Raw genomic sequence first — 26,345 nt, 5'->3', positions numbered from 1 at the left:
GTTAGCAGGCTCACAAAACAAGCTGCGTTAGTTGACTAGCGAGTGTGTCATTGATTTTCAACAACGTTGACATTCATTTACATATTTCAGAATAAAAGAAGAACATTTGATCGGCTGCTGACTTGTTCCCGGTTTCACCAGCTGCTGTCACAATTGTCACCCGCAGTTACACACAGTTACACACAGTTACACACAGTTACACACAATACTGGTGTGAACGGGACTGGGAACCATTGATGTCAGTCATTTGTGCAGAGTGAAGCGTAGACACTTCATTAGCATTCTTGAGTCTTTACCTTATGTACCCGAGGGTTGTCATATTGCACATAGTGTTATTGCACATTCATTTAAAGTGTCGCAGTTTGCAGGTTTGAAATGTTCACAGTTGTGTTTCAGTATTGCACTTGATTACAATCTAGTAGCTGCCATCAAATTGTCTAGATTGTCCAGGGCCTAGAACCTAGGTCTTTGCTGTGTTCAGGGCCTGAATGGCCCTGGGGTAGAAGCTGAGCTTCAGTCTATTTGTCCTTGCGGACATGGTCCTGAACCGCCTGCCCGAGGGCAGCCGAACAAAGTGTTCGTTCCCAGGGTGGGATGGGTCTCTGGAGATCTTGGGGGCCTTCCTGAGGCAGCGTGTGTTGTACAGCTCTTCCAGAGAGGGGAGGGGGGCACCGGTGATCTTCTGGGCCGATCTCACGACTCTCTGTAGCGCTTTCCTCTCTGTGGCTGTGCAGCTGGAGAACCACACGCAGATGCAGTAGGTGAGGATGCTCTCCACTGTGCAGCGGTAGAAGGTCACAAGCAGCTCCTGTCTGAGGTGGTATTTCCTGAGGACTCTTAGGAAGTAGAGCCGCTGTTGTGCCTTCTTGATGATGGCTGCTGTGTTGGTCTTCCAGGACAGGTCATCCTGTATGTGCACCCCCAGGAATCGGAGGGTTGAGACTCTCTCCACGCTCCCTCCATCGACGAGCAGGGGCTGGACCTCAGATTTTTTCCTCCTGAAGTCCACGATGATTTCCTGGGTCTTTGACTGGTTCAGCAGCAGGTTGTTAACCTTGCACAGCTTGCCCAGCTGCTCCACCTCATCCCTGTACGCCGCCTCGTCCCCCCCCGAGATCCAGCCCACCACGGTGGTGTCGTCTGCAAACTTTACGATGGAGTTGCTGGGGTGGACGGGGGTGAAGTCGTAGGTGTAGAGGTTGTAGAGGATGGGGCTTAGCAGTGCCTAGGTGGGCGCCTGAAGTATTACAAAACATGTGAATTCAGAGTGAGAGAGTCAACTATACTGGAGAATCAGGAGCAACGAGAAAGTGCTGAAGACAACTGCTTTGGGACCTGACGGTCATCTGTAAGTCTGTTATGTCGTCCCTATGTAAAGTGATTTGCTGCGTTATTAGGATTGCCGAAGCTAAAATGGAAAGTGTTCATAAGAATAACAGTCAGGAGGTGGAAGAGACTGAAGACTTGTTTCTTCCATACAAAGTTCTTACAGTATACATCATCCCTTTGTCTTTCAGTGTTACAAAGACAAAATAAAAAAGAAGAGTGGTTACAGTTTTTCTCTACCGCTTTAACACTAACATCGGAACCTCAAACACAACGACCAAAACCTGAAACTGGTGTATTTTATCTCACACCAATTCTTCACAATGACAAACACATTTCTTGCTTATCACTCATTTTGCAGCTCTAAACCACACAGTTAACAAAACACTAAATACAATTCTCTACATTTGGTGCAATCTTCCTTGCTAAAATCTCTTGTGTTCACATGGAAAACACGACCATTCAGAATGCTAAACTCAAACCACCACTCACACACTCACACTCCGCATATGGGCAATCACCTATTGCTTTTGAATTAGCAATCATAGCGTTAGCAATAAAAGGTGCGCTCTCCTGTGTTGGAGAACAATGGATGCCAACTTTGCAGAGAGAGGTAGAGCGAGAGGGAGAGGGAGGGGGAGGGGGGAGGGAGAAAGGTAGAGCGAGAGGTGTGATGTGTGATGTGGAGGAGCTCCTGTGGTCTGACAGAAAGGGAAGGCAGCCTAATTCTCTTTTTCTTTACAGTATATGCAGAAGGCTTATTTAATTTTTTCTATTGTTTGTTCTGTATGAAGAACGTTTTACTAATCCAACTGTCATTGCTGAGAAGTGTACAGTATTTCAGAATTTAAAAAAACATTCTATTGTTGTATTTGTGTGTTTTATATTTGAGTATGAAAACATAACAGTTACAGGGCGTAACTGCAGACATTCCCTCCACACTTCCCGTATGGATACGCAAAAGGCCTACTGATAATCTTATCCATTGTGCACATCAGTGTTCAATTGGTTCTTACAAGTGTCTATTCATTTGATGGTGTCATTTGATGACAACATTTCATTTTGAGAAGACATAACATTATTTTGAATGCAGTGTTTGCTTTTCTTTTGTTGATTTGTGGAGTTAAGTGTGTGAGTTTTTGGATTTGTATTAAGAGTTAAGAGAAAATTAGCTATGCTCTGAGAAAATGTGTTAAAGCAATAGAGAAGAAGTGTAACAGAGTAATAGAGAGTTAGGGGAGGAGAGGGGAGTCCTGCTGACGCCCTCCCCCGGCTGCTCCTCTGGCCTATCAGATGACATTATGCAGTATTCTAGTCACAGACACTGGCAGTTCATTGATTCAGTTCACCTGAACAGGAACAGAGATGATTACCACAGCACAGTGTTCACTATGTAACCAACGCTTTCACATGGAAAACCTTCTCTTCTTACCGGCACAAAGACGTCTCTGTCATTTTCTGGAATCATCCTCAGTTATTGTTACGAATGAGAGAGAAAAGACAGCTGTTGGATGGGTAGCAGTACTATATTATTGTATTCCATGGATACTTTTCCCGCCATATTATTAACGCAAAAGACTGACTTATTCTGATGAACGTTTCACATTACAGCTTTACATGTCGTGGCAGACGTGACCACGGTTACATCTCACGTTTGCTTTTAGCAGACACTCAATCATCCACGTCGAAGCTGAACACTCAACAAAGACCTTTACCCTCCACACTTGCCCTATTCTCATTCCAACCGTGTACCGACTATTATGATTGAGCGACTGACAGCTTGACCTCTCCTAACAGTCGTGCATCGCTCGAAAGCAGACATTTTCTCTCCATTATATGTAGGGATGTGCTAAGCTGCCAGGCCGTTAGGCTATCATTCATTCAGGGAGCAGCGATATGACTGAGGTCATTGAGAGAGAGAGGAGAGAGAGAGAGAGAGAGAGAGAGAGAGAGAGAGAGAGAGAGAGAGAGAGAGAGAGGAGAGAGAGAGAGGAGAGAGGGGCCTGCATCCTAATGGGAGGGAGGAATAAAGAGAGAGAGAGAGAGAGAGAGAGAGAGAGAGAGAGAGAGAGAGAGAGAGAGAGAGAGAGAGACAGAGAGAGAGTTGGAGATAGAGAGAGAGAGAGATAGAGAGAGAGAGAGAAGAATGAGAGATGGAGAGGGAAGGAGAGACAGAGAGGAAGAGATGTAGACGGAAGGAGAGAGAGAAGGGGAAGTTGAGAAAGAGATAAAGAATGAGAGGACGATAACTGGTAGCAGAATACTAACCTAAGGAGAGGGGAGAGGTTATGAAGACAGAGGCTGTGTGGGGAGAGTGGTTATGAGAGGGGAGAGGAGGTAGGTTAGTAGGGAGGTTATGAAGACAGAGGCTGTGTGGGGAGAGTGGTTATGAGAGGGGAGAGGAGGTAGGTTAGTAGGGAGGTTATGAGAGGGGAGAGGAGGTAGGTTAGTAGGGAGGTTATGAAGACAGAGGCTGTGTGGGGAGAGTAGTTATGAGAGGGGAGAGGAGGTAGGTTAGTAGGGAGGTTATGAAGACAGAGGCTGTGTGGGGAGTGATGTGGCCTGGTGACACATGCATTCCATTCTCAGAGAGCTTTATTCAGGGCAGGAGATGGGAGACCAACAAAGCATCCTCAGACGAGAGTGAGAGCTATTTGTTCTACCCCTCTCTCTTTATCGCTCTGTTCCTTTCCCTTCTGTTTTCTCTCTCTCTCTCTCTCTCTCTCTTTCTCTGCCACCCTCTCTGTCTCCCTATCATACTTCTTGAAAAATGTAATATAGTCTTTGTTGGAAGGAAGTACAGTACATGTAGAATCGTGATAATGGTGTAATTACAAAGGGATAGAGATTGTGTTTCATTGAGTAATTGATCATCTCTCTCTCTGTCTCTGTCTCTCTCTTCTCTTGTACTTTTCTATTTGTCATGGTCCTGAGATAAAGAGGCCATGGTCAGATCTCTAAAAATAACCCTCTATCCATGGAGGGAGGGAGGCGAGGGAGGGAGGGTGGAGGGTAGGGAGGGAGGGTGGAGGGTACGGTCTGGCAGAATGAATGAGAGAAGCCCTGGAGGCATGGCCCAATAGGCTAGTGACAAACTGTCAAAAAGGGCTTTAGTTTTTGAGATACCCCTACCGGAGGTATAACAAAACACAACAATGTTTTTCCTCATCTCTAAGGTCTCCCATATATGAAATGGATTCTTGTATAAAAATATTTTACTGCAAAAATGGTTAAATTGATAGATATTGTCATACACCCCAAAACAAAAAAAGAACAAAAATATAGCCTGGCCGTATTGGAGTTGAGACATATAAACTCCTGTAGATTATTAATACAAGCTCTGGGAGCTTTGAAACATCACATGCTTGCAGTCAGACAGTTGCTCAATCTAATGGAAAAACCTGAATGTGAATATCCATGTAGGAAATATAGACCTTTAAACACATTAAACACACAAATAACCGGAAATGTAAAAAATGAATATCTATGCAGAATGTTCTCATTTACTTTGTAGTAGCTCTGCCATGGATTGTCAGAGAAACACAGATGATGACTTGTTGGAAAGGTGAGGTTGTGCTGAATCCAGCAATACCAGATTTAAAAAATGCTGTAAATATAGCATGCACAGTCAGGGAGTTATATCACTAAATGTATGAGGTGTCCCAAATGAAAGAAAATGAAACATTGACATAATGAAGTCCAGTCCAAAGCCCATTATCAGTGGTGAGAAGAATGTTAACAAATTGAATGTTACTGCAAAGTAAGTCACTTGAGGTAAGTGCTGGTCTATAATGTTAATATATTTATGATACTTTTAATAAATGATACATTTCATGATAGCCTAACTTTTATTATACATTTCAAATGGAAATAAAGATCCAATTGAATCAGGTTGAAATTGAAATAGAAAACCGTTATTAACATGTCCACTCTGCTCCTCCATCATCCTTCTCCTCCCTCTTCCACCATCCTTCTCCTCCATCCTGCATCATCCTGCTCCTCCCTCTTCCATCATCCTTCTCCTCCCTCCTCCATCATCCTGCCCCTCCATTACCCTTCTCCTCTCTCCTCCATCATCCTGCTCCTCCATCACCCTTCTCCTCCCTCCTCCATCATCCTGCCCCTCCATCACCCTTCTCCTCTCTCCTCCATCATCCTGCTCCTCCATCATCCTGCTCCTCCATCACCCTTCTCCTTCCTCCTCCATCATCCTGCTCCTCCATCACCCTTCTCCTCTCTCCTCCATCATCCTGCTCCTCCATCACCCTTCTCCTTCCTCCTCCATCATCCTGCTCCTCCATCACCCTTATCCTTCCTCTTCCATCATCCTGCTCCTCCATCATCCTTCTCCTCCCTCCTCCATCATCCTTCTTCTCCTGCTCCTCCATCATCCTTCTACTTCCTCCTCCATCATCCTGCTCCTCCATCATCCTACTCTTCTTGCTCCTCCACTCTGCAATCTGCAACACATCACCGTCACCCATCCACATTATCATCAGTGACTATCATATTTGGGCAGTCAGGGAAAGAGCAAGAGCAAAACTCGGTGCAAGTCAAGCCCACTGGAAGACATGGGCATTTTCTGGTATCATTGCAGTTTCCGTCCTTACAGTACAGGTGGGTGATGTCTCGAACTTCCTTAGGTGCCGGTGGTTTCTGGAACATCACAGGTTCAATGGACCCATCTTCTCTGAGCCTCCAGCCTCTACCAACTGGGTTCCAGAGATGAGGCTTGGCCAGATGGCTGTGACGCCACACTGCTGTTTGGTATAAGGCTCTCAACACATGTTGCTGGAAGGCATCTTCTGTTGGGGATAGATTTGCAGCTGATAAATCTGTGGTAGATGCTAGTGTGTACCTCAGCTCATCCAGGTTGGTGCAAGGATGCCCATTCTCCTTTTTCTTTTGGCCATAAAGGAGGAGGGCATACTTTCTTAACACAGGAAAAGCCTCCTCTAGGTTTCCAGACAGTCCAAAATTGGCCATTTCTTTTAATTCACTCAGATGGCTCTTGAGTCTCGTGAAGGCAGTAGTCTTCCCAATTCTGTACAAGCTGCTTGTGGTATCACAACCTGTGAGGGCGTGGCATGCAGGTAAGCAGTCACAAAGTGCTGTTCCATGCTTCTGAGCGATGGAACAGACTGGGACAAATCTTTCTTTTGGGCCATGTCCAGAGTGCATGAACACTGTTGAGGATCCAAACATCCCTTTGCTTGCATAGTACACAAGCAAAACCAGAAAATCTGTATTGTCACATTTGACAATGAGACGAGAATGTGACTGTGCAAGGTGTATTGCATGAAACACCAATCTCGTGTCAGCCTCCTCCTGGTCACTATAAAGATCCGTCAAGCAGTCAACGCCAGACTTGCTAACCATCTTGACCTCCTCACCGTTTTCAAAGCCACCTGCCAAGATGACTGTGTTCACTGAAGAGATTCTCTGTGGCCCTGTATTGGTGATGTAGTTGCTGACAAAGCTACATAGAGCAGCCTTGTTCCCACTGATCCTCAGGTATTTCCTGTAGTTTGGAACACGTGATTGTCCTGTGATAATGTGTGTTGGTCTGTTGGTTTGAATGGTGCCTCGTCTTTGCCTTTCAAGGTCTTTGATTGAGTGTTGATGGTCATATCTGTCAAACACTATAACAACACAGTCGATGCCTTCCTTTCCCAATAAGGTTGTGATCTTTTTCCAGACACACTCGCCCAGGTCATTGTATGTCTGAAAGCCTGAGTCATGGAGACTCTGTAGAAGAGCCATGCCATCTATGATATATGCTGATGGTTCTGCAACATTAGTAGAACCATACTAATCGTAAAGTAACTACATCGTAAAGTTTGCAGACGACACCACCGTGGTGGGATGTATCTCGGGGGGGGACGAGGCGGCGTACAGGGATGAGGTAGAGCAATTGAGCAAGCTGTGCAAGGTAAACAACCTGCTGCTAAACAAGTCAAAGACCCAGGAACTCATCGTAGACTACAGGAGGAAAAAGTCCGAGATCCTGCCCCTGCTCATCGACGGAGAGAGCGTAGAGATGGTCTCAAACCTCCGTTTCCTGGGTCACACCATACGGGATGACCTGGCCTGGAAGGACAACACTAAAGGCACCATCAAGAGGGCACAACAGCGGCTATACACCCTGAGATGCCTCAAGAAACAACACAGCAAGCAGGAGATGCTGGTGGCCTTCTACCACGGCGCAGTGGAGAGCATCCTCACCTTCGGCATCTCCAACTGGTACCACAGCTGCACGGCAGCGGAGAGAAACGATCTACAGAGAGTCGTGAGAACAGCACAGGGGATCACCGGCGCCACCCTCCCCTCTCTGGAGAAGCTGTACGAAACACGCTGTCTCAGGAGGGCCTCCAAGATCTCCAAGGACCCGACCCACCCTGGGCACGAACACTTTGTCAAGCTGCCCTCGAACAGGAGGTACAGGACCCCGGCCGCTAAGACAAACAGACTGAAGAACTGCTTCTACCACAGGGCCGTCAAGGCCCTGAACACAGAAAAGGCCTAAGTTCTGGGCCCAGGACAAGTCCGGACGGATTGTAATGGCAGCTAGTGCTGAGGCACAAACATGTACATTTTCAAGCCTGCAAACTGTGACACTTTAAAAAAATGTGAAAAAATACTTTCTTGTGCAATATGACAACCCTAGTTGACTATCTGTGCAGTATAGTACAGTGGATTGTGTACATAGCCTCTATTGATGTAAACCAGCTCTTTATCTTCTTGTGATTTTATGCATCTATGCTTTTTCCAAAATGTGTTTCTTTTTCCTTTCTTAAACACCAGGGGAGCCTCCCCCTCCTAAATTTCGTTGTTTGGTACCTGTACTGTAACAATGACAAATAAAGTCTATCTATCTATCTATCTAACATTAGGCAGCTGCTGTATCTCTTCAACTACAGACTCCAGTTTCTTAGCAAGGTCAGCTTTTGTCGTCTTCCTCATGCTTCCATCATCATAAAACAAAGAGGGGGGGACAGCAGCGAGTTCATGAGACATCACAGTCTCCATGGACACCTCTCTTTGCTTGGAGACAGCAAGTAACCTTCGAAAGAGCACATCTGAGTCCATGTGAACCTTTCTAAGTACGCTGACTCCAACTGACGTTTTCATGTCTTTGAAGGTTGCACACTGTTGTCTTTTCTCTGGGTCCCAGAAGCTCTTCGTTCTTTTGGATTTTGCCAGGCGTTGTTCAATAAAGATGGCACACTGCTTTGCACCATCTTGGAGGAAGCTTGAGAGCTCTTTTGCAACTTTCTCAGATGCAACCTGACCACTTGCAATGTTAATCAGTTGCTCAGGAATGCTATCCAGGTCAAAAGGGTTCTGCTTCTGCTCCACTGCTTCCATTATCTTCTGTATGTCTCTCTCATCTCTGTCCATTCTGGATGCTCCATGCTCCTGGTGTGCTTGAGGGCTCTTTGCATCAGTGTCACAAAGCTCTTTCATGGCATCCACATATGCTGTGGTTACATGTCTTGACATCAACCATCTTGTGAGAGCTCCATTTCGTAATGTGAAGCCAACAACTCCACCCTGACTCTTGCCTTCTCGGTTGATGGTTTGCTCCAGAGCCTGATCAGTAGCCACACAGTTGAAGCTTCGATCCTCAGACTGGCGAACAACAAATCCACCTTGTTGCATGAATGTGTATGCTTCTGGTTGTTCATGTTCAAGGGCTTTCATTTCCGCAACATAGACTGGCATGTACTTGGCATAATTGGTCCTTCCAGCAGCTCTGAACCAAGGCAGAACTTCACACATGCAATTCAGGTGAAGTTGAAAGTCAGCTTCACGCTCGGAACGAAGGATCCTTAGCAACAGATCTGCACCCTTTAGGAACGTTAACCAGTATCCAAAGGTTGCTGACTCCTTAACTCCCTCATTTGTGAACATCTGGATACTGTTCTGGATCTCAGGAAGTTCAGTCTCCACCTCACCGATGAGCTGTTGTGTAGTGGCCTTGTCATTACCATGAAATGCATGCTGTACATCTCGTAGGAGTTGCTCTTGTGCTCCAGTCATTGCACATTGGCCCTGTTTTTCAAGCCATGATTGCATGGCTTTCCAGAAGAGCCTGAACAGGGCCTCAGAGGCTAGCATTATGCTCCTTACTCCTCTTGCCAGCTGTTTCCCTTGAAGCAGTTGTCGAGCTGTTCCCTCTGCATACACATCTGACTCAGTTAGTATGTCAAAGAGTCCGCCATCACCATAGACATAGAGCTTTCCGATGCTTGCAAGGTAAGCCATCGCGATATGCATTCCTCCCAGTCTCATTGTGATATTTCCTTGTAAAGGTGGTGGTTTTCTCCACAAGATCTGTTGCGCTTTACTATAAATAGCTAGGTCTGCAGTCACAAGAATATGGTCTTGTCCCAGTTCTGCAGCAAGCTGTACAAGTCGTATCATAGATGTATAGATGGACAATTCTGTGGGTGATTCTCTTATGAAGGGCATGTAGAGTACACTGGCTACTGGACAAGTAGTGTCTGACGTGAAGGCATTGAATGCAGACCATGCAGGGACATGCTGCTGATTCTCACTTGTGTTTCGGGTCAGCTTTAATAAAGGTGTTCTATTTCAATTTCAACCTGATTCAATTGGATATTTCTTTCAATGTGAAATGTATAATAAAAGTTCATGAATATATCATAAATATATTAACATTATAGACCAGCACTTACCTCAAGTGACTTACTTTGCAGTAACATTCAATTTGTCAACATTCTTCTCACCACTGATAATGGGCTTTGGACTGGACTTCATTATGTCAATGTTTTATTTTCTTTCATTTGGGACACGTCATACATTTAGTGATACAACTCCCTGACTGTGCATGCTATATTTACATTATAAATAAGTATTGCTGGATTCAGCACAACCTCACCTTTCCAACAAGTCATCATCTGTGTTTCTCTGACAATCCATGGCAGAGCTACTACAAAGTAAATTAGAACATTCTGCATAGATATTCATTTTTTACATTTCCGGTTATTTTAGGTATGTGTTTAAAGGTCTATATTTCCTACATGGATCAAGATATTCACATTTAGGTTTTTCCATTAGATTGAGCAACTTTCTGACTGCAGGCATGTGAAGTGTCAAAGCTCCCAGAGCTTGTATTAATAATCTACATGAGTTTATATGTCTCAACTCCAATACGGCCAGGCTATATTTTTGTTCTTTTTTTGTTTTGGGGTGTATAGCAATATCTATCAGTTTAACCATGTTTGCAGTAAAATATTTGTGTACAATAATCCATTTCATATATGGGAGACCTTAGAGATGAGGAAAAACATTGTTGTGTTTTGTTATACCTCCGGTAGGGGTATCTCAACATTTTGGGGGCATTGTCACTAGCCTACAAGGTCGTGCTGTGCTAGAACTTCAATCTCTCCCATAGGAAGAACATACCATATTTAATTCTCAATGACCTTCATTAAAAGGAAATGTCAACTTTTCAAACTGAAAGTGATGTCTTTGTTCTCCATAATTATACCATCAGATTATTTTTCTATGTTGTTTTTAGTCTTTTATTTTATTTATTAGAAAATAATTCATTTAGTGAAATATCTATCATTTTGGCCTAAAGTTCCAAATCTCCAACTGTCTCCTGAAGTGAAAACTCTTGAGTAGTGACTTTGGTTTCTCAAATGAAATGTCTCTGGCTGGAACTTATCTAATTTCTACATTCTACATTTCTTAGAGACCACCCTGGGGGCCGTTCCACTATGCGAGATTAACTCTGATCCAAGCGATTAACTCTGATCCAGGTTTAAATAAGCTTGCGGTCGGTTCCATCAATGTGGCTCAAATAATTCGCTGCTTGGTTGCTATGCAACATATCCTTCTGAGTCAGATATAATTAGCCTGGTCCCGAGCAGACTTACAGGCTGGCTAACGTAATGCGTGTGTCAAAAAAGGCTCACAGGCGGAAACTACATCCCGAACGACAGTTCCTCAAGTGTCTTTTAGGAAATATTAGTTCCCACTTCACACGATAGTTTGACTGTGTGATAGATAGATAAATTGATAATTTGAAAGTGTGATCAATCGATAGATAGATAGTTTGATTGTGTGATAGATAACCTGATATTTTTTGAAAGTGTGATAGATAGATAGATCGATAGATAAATAAATTAAAAAGTGTAAAAAATTAAATTAAATAAATAGGGATGTCTATCAACTTGCATTGCTAATCTATGCCAAATCCAGGGTCTAGTTTAAGAACATAATTTACTCAGAAAGGCTTCAAACACCATTGTAATCGTGTCAGTTCTTGTAAATTAGCCTGCACCATCATTTTATAGCCTATATACTTACTATTACTATATTTTAGATTAGATTTTAGATTAGATTCAGACAACGAAATGCAATAAAAAAAGTGTGTCTGAAGAGGGATTCGAACCACCTTCTTAAAAAGACGAATAAATACCACGGCAGCGGTAAATACCACTAGGCCATCGTGACGATTTTAGCCTGCTGCTGATATCACCACACTAGTAAATATTCATTTATTAAAATAATATGTTATATACAATAACTAGGGCTAGTATGACCTACGCATTTAATCGGTCAGCAATTTCTTGCCAAACCATTTCCCTCGCCTTGTTAATTGCGGCAGTATCGCACTATTTTACATCTTATTTTTCCGTCTTCATAAAGATCAATAATTCGGAATGCTGCGCAAATGTAGGACCCCTGCAGAGTGGAGTATCTTCATTTCGACAGATCGACTCTTCGGGGCTCTTTATGTCTGCGTGCACGCGCCCATATCGAGGATTTGTAAGTCGGTGTTCTGTGAACACTCATGACACAAGCCTGATCCTCGTTCGAGGAATCACCTGAGGCTTGAATTCCAATTCCGAGTTGCCTGATTTATTTCAATCGCCGATATACTAATCCACTTTAGTGGAACGGCCCCCTGGACTCCTTCAAACTAGCCCTCAAAACACATCTCTTCTGCAAGGCCTTTGGCCCCTAGTCATTGTTTCAGTTCTTGTTTTGTTGTTTTCTGTTTTTTCTGTCCGTTTCATTCCCTTGTAATGCGTCCTTGGGTTTTTGAAAGGCGCTATATAAATTAAAGCTATTATTATTATTATTATTATTATTATTATTATTATTATTATTATTATTATTATCACATTTCTATGCTACAACGCATTTTCACCAAATGAGGAAGTGAAACTACAACTGGAGTTTGCCTTAAAACCGAGGCTGTTCCACTACAACCAGACAGATCATCACACCTGCTTCTCCCCCAAGACACACACACACACACACACACACACACACACACACACACACACACACACAATCCAATACTGAGTCATCTTAACAGTATTTCACACTCCATTGGCCCCCTCTATTATGGATCAAGGTGGGTTGTGGGTATTTGCTCAACATTCTATTAGGCTCTAGATCAGGGGTCTTCAACCTTTTTCAACCCAAGGACCCCTTGGACGAGGGACAAACAGAACAGGGACCCCCACATGTAATATAGATTTTTAAATGTCTCACATTTTAAAGCCTATAATAACTTTTATATTTACTTCATTCACCTTTTCTTTCACCGTATTAACCTATTTATATACTGGGTTATTAGCCTATATGTGTTTATGTGATAAAACGTTCATGCATAATTATGATTGGTTATTATTATTGTTGTTGTTGTTGTTGATGAGGCTTATATTTTGTATTATTATTATTATTTTTCAACAATGAAACTTTTAGCTTCAGGAAGCCAGGTATGCCTACCTCAGTGAGATGACTGGCCCTGGTTGGTGGTACACAGCTTGTCTATTCTGGGGGAGATGGAGGTTGTCAGGCAGAGCATCATGTCATCCTCAGACTGCTGTCTGGAACGGTATTTGGTCTTCAGGTAGGTGAGGGAGGAGAATCCACTTTCACAAAGATAAGTTGTTGCAAAAGGCAAGAGGCTGATCGAGAACTGGGTGAGAGGCTGTGACTCGTGCACATTCTTGTGTGTACTGTCTGTGGTTAGGTCGATCAGCTGATTTTCCTCAGCGGCTGTCAGGTTTAGGCGTCGGATGCATTGTCTTTGCATGGAAACCGTATCCATGTCTTGTGCTTTCTCCAAGACTCAGTCTCAGAAAAGTACTTCTCAAATTGACTTTCGAGTGCCTCCAAGTGATCAACAATTGCGCATTTCACGTCAGGCGAGGGCACCGCGGAATCCGCGGAAATGCATTGAAATGCGCAGCCAGCTCCGCGCGGTAGCAGAATCTCTAGGATAGCTGTGCGTAATTCAAAGACGCGCGCCAATACTGATCCACGGGAAAGCCATCTGACCTCGGCATGGTAAAGGAGCGCGTTATAGCGGCGCATAGAGAAGCAAAGAGGCGGGTTTGTTATCATCAAACTAACTAAATTAGTAACGTTATGCTAGTTATTAATTAACGTTAATTTCGCAATGAAGACCGAACTGCAGCGTTTTAGCCAACACCTAGCTTGCTAGACATTTTTTTTTATTTTATTTTTTCTTCCAGCTGACGTTATGTGAGACACTAGAATCATGGGCATCATTTATTTTGTAAATAGTTTTTGTCAAAAGTAGCTTATTATTGCCTATTAATGCTTGTACTTTACTCAATATCATTTGTTATATTTTTTAATTATCACTGATTATTTTGGTGAAAAATGTCATAATATCAAATATGTCATAACATCAAAATTGGCGGACCCCCTGCAGTACCTCTGCGGACCCCCTAGGGGTCGCGGACCCCCGGTTGAAGACCACTGCTCTAGATAACTCTAGATAGACTGGGCCACCCCCCCAGGTCCCAGATCAGTACTGAAGCAGCTGAAGACATTCATGTGTGGTTATAAGGTTGACTCCAGATCAGAGCAGAGGACAGACAGGAGGTCACAAACATAAGCCCTTTTCATAACACGTATACTCTAGGCATAAGCTGAGATTTGGAATACTGCACAGTTCATCAATTTAAAAAAAATCAGAGAATAAACACAGTAGAATAGAAATGTGATGTAAGTCACATGATGTATAAACGTATTAGCAGCCTTTACTTTGCATGCTATAGGGAGTATAGGGAGTGATAAATACTTGTAAAAGGTACACAAACATTGCTACACCATGCAGTGACAGACAGTAGCCTCTTTCAGACATCCCTGTAATTTCCATGGAATGAGCACATGAGCCAAATGCCGGTAGATTCCCGGGTTGCTCCCTGTCACACATGTCGGCGATTCCCTGGTTGCGCAATCTTCTAGAACTGAAGCGGGATAGGCACGCACCATATATATATCTGCCATATCATACCTCCGTTTTATATTGAAAAATATGATGATAAATACATGTGGGACGGAGGTATGATATGGCAGATGTGTGGTGCGTGGCGGTCCCGCGCGCAGTGAGCACAGAATTTCGTGTTTTGACTCTGCTGAGAGTTTGTTAAAAACGCCTTAAAAAAGCCTTTAATATATTTAAATCTGCCATATATCATACCTCCACTATGATTGGAAATTAAGTAGTGTCCAGTTGTGGAATTATATTTAGCAGTAGCGATATTGAGGCAGTTCTTATGCTCTCAGCTGTAAAAGGAGACTGACCAGGCAATAATCAGGGTCCATTCAGACATGCAGCGACCCTGTAAATTGCATGGAATTATACATGGTCTCGATCAGGGAAATTGCCTCTGCGGATTTCCCTGGTCAGTCCCATTCACACTTAAGCCTAACCCTGGAAATTGCATGGAATCTACTGGGAAGGCTTGTATGTGTGAAAGGGGCTAGTGAAACGCTGCATCATGTAAACATACACTGTATGGACAAAAGTATTGGGACACCTGATCATCCCACCCATATGTGCTTGTTGAACTTCTCATTCCAAAACCATGGACATTAATATGGAGTTGGTCCCACCTTTGCTGCTATAACAGCTTCCACTCTTCTGGGAAGACTTTCTACTAGATTTTAGAATAACGGTTGGAGGGATTTGCTCCCATTCAGCCACAAGAGCATTAATGAGGTCGGCCACTGATGTTGGGTGAGAAGGACTGGCTTGCAGTTGGAGTTCCAATTCATCCCAAAGGTGTTGGATGGGGTTGAGGTCAGAGCTCTGTGTGCAAGCCAGTCATGTTCTCCCAAACCAAACTCGGCAAACCGTGTCATTATGGACCTCACTGTGTGTACGGGGGCATTGTCATGCTGAAACTGGGAAGGGCCTTCCCCAAACTGTTGCCACAAAGTTGGAAGCAATTCCAACTTCTCTAGAATCGCATTGTATGCTGTAGCATTAAGACTTCCCTTCACTGGAACTAAGGGGCCTAGTCCAAACCACGAAAACAGCCCCCAGACGATAATTGTGTTCACATACTTTTGTCCCTATAGTGTAGTACTGGACACCGAAACTAACATCGACCTACAGTAACTAGTGGTTTGCTTATTTTCCTTTGCAGTATACATTCGTTGTGTGGCAGTCTGCTTACGTTTGCTTAGTGCAGTAACTATAGGCTACCTGTAACATAGGCTACCTGTAACATAGGCTAACGTTTAGCCTTCTAATAAGTCTCCCCCTTATTCATGAGGCTACCTGTAACATTATGCTACCTGTAACATAGGCTACCTGTAACATAGGCTACCTGTAACACAGTGGAGGCTGGTGACTTCCAGAATTGAGGAGGCCAATTTCTTTCCGCTTGCTCGCTTCACTCACGATGGAATGTTCCCTGTTCTTCTTATCTGTCTTTCTGCTGGCCTCTTCAGAGAGCAACAAAGAATGTTAAAAAATGCAGTAATTTGATATGGAAGAATATTAAATTGACTTGTAATAAATTTGATATGGAAGAATATTAAATTGACACATTCACATTCACAACTACTAATAACAGACTCCTGTACTGCAGTGCGCAGCATTATCGCTCATTAGCATGGTTGAACCTATTCTTTATGTGTAGAATAATAACAGGTTCAGGCCCTTCCGGCTATCATTTTGGACGCATGCCAGTCTTGTTTTTCCTGAGACGCGCGGCTCGAGAGTCGCGATTAACTGCCTGGCAGACGATCCACAGGCTTGGCACCCATGACTAAGCAGATCACCTTGGGGAATTCAGACGTTTTAATTAGAGTGTATTATAGTGCTAGGAAAAAAACGGGGAGTACTTTATTGATGTCAAGAGTCTCTTGCTTTCCAACGCAGTGCCCACATCTCAATCCCACTGATACTAAGGGAAGTGACGGAGGCACCAGAGTTCAACTGCATGGCTTTGGAGTCAGGACTAATGGAAGAGGAAGCAATTCTGAGAATATGTTGCGTTGGTTTGCTTTTATTTTTATTTATTTTATTTTGTACATATATATCCTACATTCACAGGACATTATCGTGCATGACGACAGAGCTTGAGTAGTTACGGTGCAGTATAACGCCAAAGTGTAGTCCTACAATCTTGTGCCTGTGTGGTGCTGCTTCAGAATAAAGAAAATGGAGTACCGTATTGATCATTTTGAGAACACGCTAGTTTTTTCTTCACAGGTATAGAATGTTCTATCTGTTCTATCAGGACTTCAATGGCAGAGATTTTCATCACACCAAAATACAATGTTAACAAAACGCTCTATACAATTCATCTCTCCCTCCCTGGCAAGCACAATTGTTTTCTGTTGGCTCCCAGACGGCTTGTTAGAGCTTCTACAACTTTCCCAACGAATAATGTGCGTCATTCTCAATATTCTTCGTTGATTTCTGCTCTCAACTAGCTCATTAGAAGCCTAGTCTCAGCCCACCTGCGTCGGTGATGTCAACGCGATGGCTGACTTTCATAAACATCTTCTCTGGCATACAGAGAAGGGGCTGTTTGTTTCACAGTTCAAATTATTCACATATTTGACAATACCGAAGATGTGCCAAATGATACGGGAGGTAAATAAAAGTACAGCATCTGATTTTTACTCTCAGTCAAGGAACATCAACGCACAACCTTTTGCGAGAACAGATTCACGGCAAAACAACACAAAGATATGACCTCAAAAAGGCTATAGCTTTAGTGAAATGTGAGTTGACACAAAACACAGGGCACACATTGATATCAATGCATATGACATCCTTTCTCTCTGCAATTTTCATAAGCAGAATAACGAATAGTGATGACACGGATAACATCTTATCGTGAGGAAGGTCATTTAAATATAGACAGTTGCTACTTTATCTGTGTAAACCTATCTCGTTCCCAGACACTTTTGCCCAATGCTTGGAAGGTCTGGTGCACCAAAGAGTCAAGCCTTTGTTTACCCAAATCTAATGACTAGAAAAAACTGCTGGTCATATAATGGATGCTATTTAGCTGACACTTACATTGCATTGAGTGCATACATTTCAGTATATATGGTCCCAACAGGCATCATACCCACAACCTAAGCGTTGTTAGCGCAGTGCTCTACCAACTGAGCCACAGAGGACCACATTGCCATTGGCTTTAAATTGCATCAACCAACTCCCATAGCACTTCCCCCCAGTGCTTACGAACACCACATTTCTGATTTGCAGAAAACAAATAATGACAAATACTTTACTCAGTAAACTCACTCCCACTAAGGCCAGGTTTGAGTCGTTGTTATTCCAGGCTTTTATGCGCTATGCACAATAGCCTGCGAACAAAGCTATGTTACATTTACATCATTGGAATTTAGCAGATGCCTTTATCCAAAACGACTTGCAACAAATACATCTGACCTGGTAAGTGAATCATCTATCCATCAGTCATAGTAGGAAAAAGTAAAAAATCTATGCTCGGGCCAGGGGCTATTGGCAGTCATAATGCTAGAAGAAGATTATTTTGATTAGCAGTAGAGAAACTTTACAGAGGGGTAGAGGGGATGTCTCATGACATATGCCTCTTAAACTTGAAGGCATATCCACTGACACTGTACAGTATCTGTGTATGATCTCTCTTGTGCCTCTTCATATCTCGAAAAGGCGGTTCAGGACCCTGGCCGCTAAGACTAACAGACTGAACAACAGCTTCTACCACAGGGCCGTCCAGGCCCTGAACACAGCAAAGACCTAAGTTCTGGGCCCTGGACAGTCTGGACGGATTGTATGGCAACTGCTGGACTGAAAAAATCAGGTGTAGTGCTGAGGCACAAACATGTACATTTCAAGCCTGCAAACTGTGACACTTTAAATAACGTGAAACAATACTATTGTGCAATATGACAACCCTAGTCGTCTATCTGTACAGTATAGTACAGTGGTTTGTGTACATAGCCTTTATTTATGTAAACCAGCTCCTTCCCTTCTTGTGATTTTTTTTTTTTTTAAGTGTTTTTTTTTCTCCCTTTCCTAACACCAGGGGAGCCACCCCTCCTAAATTTCGTTGTTTGGTACCTGTACTGTAGCAATGACAAAAAAATAAAGTCCATTCAGTCCAGTCCATTCAAGTCCAGTCCATAAGGCTGGTAGGTCAAGAATAATGATAATGATGTCTCTTTTTTACCTCCCCAGTAAAATGGACACAATAACTCAGTTATCTTTCAGTCGACTGGGTTTGACCCCTCACTATGGGACCAGCCCTGCTGCTTCCCTATTCACTGAGAGAGTCATATCAATCACGCCTGCAGGGTTTCAGTGCATTTTTTAACCCTTTCAATCACTATTTGTATCATCCCATGTAATGGAATTATTCAAGTAGTCTAAATACAAAATAGAAGAAGGTAGCCTGGAGGTAGGCTGGTTTCTTCAAATGTAATTGTCTTTTGCAAAAGGAGAAGAACAGTTTACAAGCCTGACAGACAAGGTCTGGCAGTCAAACGCCTCAGAAAAGTCACAGAGCCTGGATGGTTAAATGTACAGGTAACAGTCACGCCCTTCAGGTAGGGTACAAGCCAATCACAGAGATTTCCTGTCTGCATGTGTGATGAGGAGGGGGTCACATGACGCTAGCTGTGATGCGGTTATGAAGAGGTTATGGGGGTGGGTTGACGCCCACTTTCTCTTAGAGACACAAAGGTGGAAAAGGAACACAAAGGCCATAAGCTGGTCTGGTCAGGCTTTGGATCGCTTGGCCTGGGGAAACACCAAGGCCCAGAATGCTTCAGGCCGAGCCTACACCACGACAAAACCATGACGAAACGCAATTTCGATCTCTGGCCACACAAGCGCTTTCTCATTGTCGCGCAAAAGAATCTCTGGCCACATGGAACCGCGTATTCAGGTACACTGGGCATGCGCGTACTGGTAGACCCAGAAGATTATTCAAATAATTGAGACAGTACCGTAAAATGATAGAAATTCATTTATTTTCATTAATTCGGTAGTATTGTCAACTCCCGATCAATCTCCAGGATATGACATGTATACGTTATCCATCTGTGTAAATGTAGGTTGTATAAAAAGAGCTGTTGCATAATAAACTTTATGATAATTGTTTAAGTGCCTCTTGCTAAGATGTTTCTACAACGATAAATAATATCACAGCACTGGTTTATCAAGTGTAGGTACGCGCATGCCCAGTGTACCTGAATACGTGGTTCCATGTTGCCAGAGATTCTTTTGTGCGACAATGAGAAAACGCTTGTGTGGCCAGAGTTCGAAATTGCGTTTTGTCGTCGTTTTGTCGTTGTGTAGCCTAGGCCTTAGATTGCTCGGTCTGGTCTAGGTGCAAGTCAAGAGAAAAGAGAGCAATCAGGTCTTTATGATCATTTAAATGTGTCTGTTGTCTAGCTTATGTCAAGTTTCTCAAGGTCACAAGAGTAACAATGACAAAATATTTATCAGACAAATAATTCCCCTACAGTCACTTATTCCACCAGCTAGCTGTGCCTTGCTAGATACTGTACTACACATGGTTTGACTACTCTGCATACCAAATTGCACCTTGTGCCTTGTGCTTTCCATCAAGAAACTCGGGGGCACTTAGGTGGCGTAGCGGACTAAGCGTTGACCACGTAACCACAGGGTTCCCGGTTCGATTCCGGCCGCGGACATATCCTGCATGTCATCCCTTCTCTCTCTCACCCATCCTTCCTGTCAAATCTCTACTGTCTTTATCACAAGAAAAATATGAGTGTGACTGCCCCACTCAGGAAACACTAACTTTAGCTAACTCCCTCTCATAGGGCTTTCACACCGGCAAAGAACCGTACCGGTTCGCGTTCGCGTTTGGGAACCTCCGAATGTTGGCGCTGTCTGGCGAATGAGCCCGCGTTCACACAGTCCAGTGATAACTAGCATTCAGTTCTTAGCCTGCTCGCTAGCTCCAGACCACTGATAGCACCAGCAGCTAATGTGCTGTTTATAAGTAGTTGTACTCTACTATGAAATCGACTATCAGACGTACCTTATGTAGGCAGGCTTAGAGGACTCGGTGAGTGAGGCAGTTCTATGTCACACTGCACCTCAAAGAATGACTTGTCAAATGAGGAGATGGAGGATAGTCAAGACCCACCCAGGCTAGGCGAGTCACCTGGGTGGAGCCTGCCCCAGCGCTCTCCCTCCCCATGATGGAGGTGGTAAGGAGATCGGCTAGCGCCGCTATCCCCGCACCTACTGCAAAGACAACAAGGATGGGGGATAATGCAGCCAGAGTATTCAGAGACAAGGTTCTCTTTCTGCTGACCATGGCTGCAATCCATTTGATACCAAGAGAAGAGTCCCAACTGGGTCCCAAAGAAGGAGGGCGGGGGGGGGGGGCAGGCACTTGAACATTCACTAGCCCTTGAATATTCACAGTCTGTCAAGGCCGTAACGGTGTGGTGTGTGATGTGGACCCAAGACAGAGAGCAGACGGTAGGCAGCGATCGGCAAAATAAAGTTCACTTTACTGAGGCGGGAAAAAATATATAGAAAACCCACAGGGACAACACAACACATCTCAAAACCTGAGCTAAAACAAACAAACAAAAGCACAGTGGCTTTAAATGGCATCTAAATGAGTGGCATCTAAATGAACGCTGCAACAGGGCGTTACATTACCCGTTGCTAAACCAGTACATCTAAGCCGCACTTCTCTGACTGGATAGTTGAGGCGATCACAGAGGCGATCTCAGAGGCGATCTCAGAGGCGATCTCAGAGGCGATCACAGAGGCGATCTCAGAGGCGATCACAGAGGCGATCACAGAGGCGATCTCAGAGGCGATCACATAGGCGATCACAGAGGCTATCACAGAGGCGATCACAGAGGCCTTCGATCTGCAGTCTCCTGTGAGTGTTAGGGAGCCATCCGCCAGAGCTAAAGCTATATCCTGAGCCCTCTACGAGAGCATTCCTAGTCTCAGATCTGCACTGCAGGCAGGAGGCTTTTCTGTCTGACTTGGGGATTGGGGCATTTTGCAAGTGTCTCATAGTTCTGGGGTCTCTAAGTGTCTCATAGTTCTGGGGTCTCTAAGTGTCTCATAGTTCTGGGGTCTCTAAGTGTCTCATAGTTCTGGGGTTGAACCAGATTGCCCCACTAACGATGGCTGGTGAAAGTGTGTGGTTTGCAGAATGGATAAGGGCGCAGCTGGGGGGCGTATAAGTGTGTGAGTATAAGTGTGCACTGGGCGGGGCTACTGGCCAGAAAGCAGGCTCAAGCCTTGCAGGTATGATTGAAGGACGTTCAGCGGATAGGGATGCAGGGGTGCTTGTCCCGTAGTAAGGGTTCCTCTCATCTCCTTCAGAGAACCAGGGTTACACAACGTAACCTTGAGTTTCTGGCTTTGCCATGGACATATCCTTCTCAATATGAATATGTACTGGATCTCACATTAGAACAGATAAATCATTCAAAACCTTTGCGCAAGCTGTTTTGGGGGAGAAGCAGATTGTTTGTCTTTTTCTCGATTCTCAGAATTCCCTTCCCTCCATTGATGCAACCCAGTGTAATCCAGCCGCCTTTCTGAGAGCTGGAATGTACACCTCCTTCTCTGTGGATATTCAATACAGGATGAGCTATACATAATGTATGCGACCCTGCCGAATACTGGCCTATTAAACAGAGGCTCTGCGCAAATAGAGAAAATAGAAATGACCTGCCCTTCATATACCGCAGGGGTTGGACGATCTATTCTCATTGTACTCATATGTGGGTTAAGGCAACAGGAGTTATGAAGGTTTATATAAGAATGGGCACACCAGGGCTGAGGATGATCATCATGTAAATAAACCAAACCAAGACACTCCCATATAGACACATATACACAGTATATATATATATATATATATATATATATATATATATATATATATATATATATATAGTACTCTACTAGAGTAATGCCAGGCAGGAATTAATGTAGTATTTAACATCAAGGCTTAACCCAAACATGCATCACTTCATCAAAGTATTTCAAAACATGGTGTGCGTGGGTCTGTCTCTCTATCTATGTGTGTGTGTGTGTGTGTGTGTGTGTGTGTGTGTGTGTGTGTGTGTGTGTGTGTGTTTGTGTGTGTGTGTGTGTGTGTGTGAACCAGTTGCATGTGGCCATACCCTGGCAGCTCTTTTCAACCCTTTTTTTTCTCCAACAAGAAGCAAATTGAGGCCAATAACGCAGTTAAGGCCAATGCACATGGCGTGCAATTTTTGTTGCCGGACAACATTCGATTGCAATGCACACGGCGTGCGATGCGATTTTGTTGCACCGCAAAATTCCATTTTCAACTCACACTATTGAAGTCTATGAGAAAATCATAAAAAATCTCATCCCAATGCACACGGCGTGCGAGATTTTGTTGCACCACAACATTCCATTGAATCCATTCTCAATTGTTACTTTATTGTCACGTAGTCGGACCAGGCAGGCTGATTACAATAGGCTCTACCAATATTGCTTGCCTTGCTTCCACAATTTCTACAAGATACAACTGGACATATTGTGATAAAATATGTGGGTCCCCTGATTTAGGGGTATTGGTAAAATGTCAGGAGAGGGAGCGCACAAAACACACAGCCAGAAAGGTGTATTATAAAAGCCACTTTATTATTATGGGCGATGATCAGGCAGACATAAATTCGGAGGACGGAGACAGTCATCAATGAAAGAAGACAAACGAAAATGGGTGAGTAGCAACGTTAACTATATAAAAATGTATGCTCCAGTCTCTCTCCCCGTTATGAGTGACTCAAGGGGTGAGAGAGATAGACCAGTTGAAGTGTTCCCAATTGTCCCATTGTGACGCAATAATCCGTCGCACCACAAACTTTTACAAAATTTGCAAAATTTGACAGTGCGACAAAACTCGCACGCCGTGTGCTTTGTCCCATTCAAAACGAATGGAATCGAATTTTCGCGGTGCGATTAAAATCGGGGCCGTGTGCATTGGGATGAGTATTTCTCATAGACGTCCATTCAAACTTCAAAATCGAATATTGTCCGGCAACAAAAATCGCACGCCGTGTGCATTGGCCTTTAGGCCATGCTGTTGAGGTCACACACACAAAAAAGCTGTGTTAAAAGCCAAATACCAATGTTAATTTGATGGCATACAAGTCACAGTGACCTAGTAGTGAGACTCATGCACATTATCGTGCGCTTACTATTCTTGTCCTTATGTCAAAACCCACTGTATAGAGGGGCACAGTCACTGAAAATGTTCAGGCCAATGTACTGTGCTTCATCACTTTCATCTGTTTTGCAGTGCAATGTCTGCCACATAAGCCATTGTAGTTATAGCAGCTTATTATCATGTGAACCATTTCTTAATATTAACAACGTGACCGTGGTATCTCAGAATGTCATAATGGGATGTATAAAGAATATTGAATCACTGGCACATAGTGCAATCCTTGCTCCATTGCTTTCCTTATTGCCACCTGACCATCCAGCAGAACCCAACATTTAGCTCTGTCTCAAGTCGGCTGGCTGCTTGTTAGAGTCGAGCGAGCGACATACTGTACGTACTGTATCTTACTCCAAGGTGAACAAAACAAGGAATAGACTACACGAATGCTCAAATGACATAAACTACTGAAGGTAGAACCCATCCTTACCTTCAAAGTAACCTAGCTGTCTCACTTGTGTTCTCGACTGCTTGGCAGTAGACAATTTCCGCACGAGCAGCCTAACTTCAGATATTAGGCTCGATGCAAATCACATTGTCGTGCGCGTAATAGCGTAATATAACTAGATAAACATCCGTACTTTATCTTATGATAACTAGATAAATATGTGTACATTAGGCTACTTAATCTTATAATAGCTAGATAAATATGTGTACGTTACTTCATCTTATGACACATTTCCTCATCCATTTAAATTAGCCGCTCGTCGCCCAACCCCCATTCCTCACATAGCGAATGAAAAAAACACATACACATCTAAATTCTCCACAATAATGATATTCTTAATGACATTATTGTTATTGCTCCAGATTGTTCCAGTTTGTGAAAAACACAACTACATGTCGTACAAGCTACATTTCTTTTTTTTATGGGCCATTCAACATCCAAAGAATTCCCGTTACATTCTCAGTGCATGAATACCTTATTCCAAAATACAAGGCTTCTAACCCACAGCTCCTGCAGTCTAAATAATTTCATTCAAATCACCTATGCAGTAGCTGAATAACATTATAACTGGCGTAATAAGGATTTGAAAATGTCCCGTCATGTTTGATTCAACTACTACATAAACAACAACAACAACAACAACAACAACAGTTTTTCTTTTTCAACCTTACCTTCGGAGCGTTCTACTTCATTTATTCGTCGGTCTGTAGAAATCGAATCAGACTTGAAGAGGTGCGATTTATCCTGCTTTTATTGAGGATAACTTCCGAATATGGCACTATTTTGAAGACCGGCGGCGGCGTTTTGAGAGCAAAATACAACAACCAAAAAACACTTACAAGCACGACTGTGATAACGGTCGCGTTCCTCCACCAAATCACACAATTACATACGTCGAGTATTTTACTCGTCCGTTCTGTCTGTCTCTCTCCGGCGAGGGGAAATGCGAGCGCCCCGGTCCACAGCGATCCCCATTACTGAGCAGTTCATTCACGTTTGTATTAGCGAGACAGCAGAGCTCTATGAGGCGAGGCAGGCAGTGATGCTGCTACGAACTCAGGCCCCATGGGAAAACACAGAGGAGAGAGCGAGAGAGAGAGAGAGAGAGAGAGAGAGAGAGAGAGAGAGAGAGAGAGAGAGAGAGAGAGAGAGAGAGAGAGAGAGAGAGAGAGAGAGAGAGAGAGAGAGAGAGAGAGAGAGAGAGAGAGAGAGAGAGAGAGAGAGAATTCAAATCAGCACCGTGGACAGCGCACCACGCGTCTAGACCCTTCATAGGTCGAGACGAGAGCAGGCTACTTTATGCTTCTTTCTGCCCCCCGCCCCCCCCCCCCACAAGCAGAAGGAAGATATCTTGACAGTCAGCTTGAAATAAAAACACAGAACACGTTTGCATAGAACCGTAAGTAGCTTGTTTTCATTGTCTGTGTCACGACCAGAGGTGGGATCCAAACGCAGACACAGGAGAACAGGTAAGAGTTCAATAATAAAAGCTTTATTTCTCTTTACAAAGCTGATGGGCTCAGGCGGGTAGAGGGGTGGGCAGACAGGCGTGGGGGTCAGGCAGGCAGGAGGTTGGCAGGGAGGCAGTGGCGGCTGGTGATAAACATTTTGGGTGGGGCACAGGTTATGGGGGCATGCTCCACGGGGAAGAATATCAACTTTAAAATCTGGATTTACAGTCGATTTTAGCATGAGAATATATATATAACTTAATTATTTTTATATATAACTTATTAAAGGGCAAACTGCAAACACAACAAAAGTATAATGCACAACAACTGACAAATCAACTGGAATAGTCTTTGTTAGCAGAGTAGACCTAATGTTAACAGAATGGACTTATACCCTTTGTCTATCTGTGCAGCGGTAAGGTGAATAATTCTAGCAGTACTGTCCAGACAGTTGTCTTGTTTAGCCATTCAACTAGGCATTACTTATTCAATGGAGAAAGACATGGAACACAATGCAATTGTGATAATAAATGTGTTCTTTGTTACTTCTTTAATTAAATTAAAGTGTACCTTTCTATTATCATACAATAT

This window comes from Nansenia antarctica (assembly GCF_963989245.1).
Source record: "Nansenia antarctica genome assembly, chromosome: 4".
Lineage (NCBI taxonomy): Eukaryota > Metazoa > Chordata > Actinopteri > Argentiniformes > Microstomatidae > Nansenia > Nansenia antarctica.
The sequence above is the reverse complement of the archived record's forward strand: the minus strand, read 5'-3'. Positions refer to the sequence as shown.